The sequence below is a fragment of the Poecilia latipinna genome, unplaced genomic scaffold (genome assembly GCF_001443285.1).
Source record: "Poecilia latipinna isolate Pla-1442-1.1 unplaced genomic scaffold, P_latipinna-1.0 Scaffold3600, whole genome shotgun sequence".
NCBI lineage: Eukaryota > Metazoa > Chordata > Actinopteri > Cyprinodontiformes > Poeciliidae > Poecilia > Poecilia latipinna.
The window spans coordinates 8,053-8,527 of NW_015116216.1; the positions used below are offsets into that span (position 1 = coordinate 8,053).

General features: G+C 40.6%; 1 protein-coding gene across 1 annotated transcript in view; it reads left to right on the top strand.

Moving 5' to 3' along the window:
- The first annotated feature begins 109 nt into the window (after window positions 1-109).
- The window catches only part of LOC106941308 (GTPase IMAP family member 4-like), a 25,046-nt gene continuing 24,680 nt past the window's right edge, over window positions 110-475 (top strand). Inside the window, exon 1 of the mRNA XM_015024281.1 lies at window positions 110-265. The gene's annotated coding sequence lies outside the window, so the exon portion shown is untranslated. The remainder of the gene's footprint in view (window positions 266-475) is intronic.

Genomic DNA, 475 nt, shown 5'->3' on the forward strand with positions numbered 1-475 from the left:
TTATTTGTTATTTTTCTGTTTTGTTGGTTTAGGTGGAAAAATCCCTCCAGCCCATTTAAGAATAATGATGATTGGAGGATACTATGCTTGTAAAAGCTCATCAGGAAATACCATATTAGGAAAACATGTGTTTAATGTTAATGAAAAGATTGACAGAACAACAACCCACAGTGAAATCAGTCATGGTGTGGTTGAAGGAAGGCGGCTCACAGTGGTCGATTCTCCTGGTTGGTTCTGCATCAACACCCTTCAGGAAACCAGTGAGATGGATAAACTGGAAATAGAGAACAGTGTGAATCTGTGTCCTCCAGGACCACATGCTGTGCTGCTGGTTATTCCTGTGATGATGAACATTGATGAATCATATCTGAGATCTGTTCAGGAACACATGAGTCTGTTTAGAGAAGAAATCTGGAAACACACACTTGTTCTGTTCACCTATGGAGACTGGTTAGGAGTGAAGACTGTAGAGGAG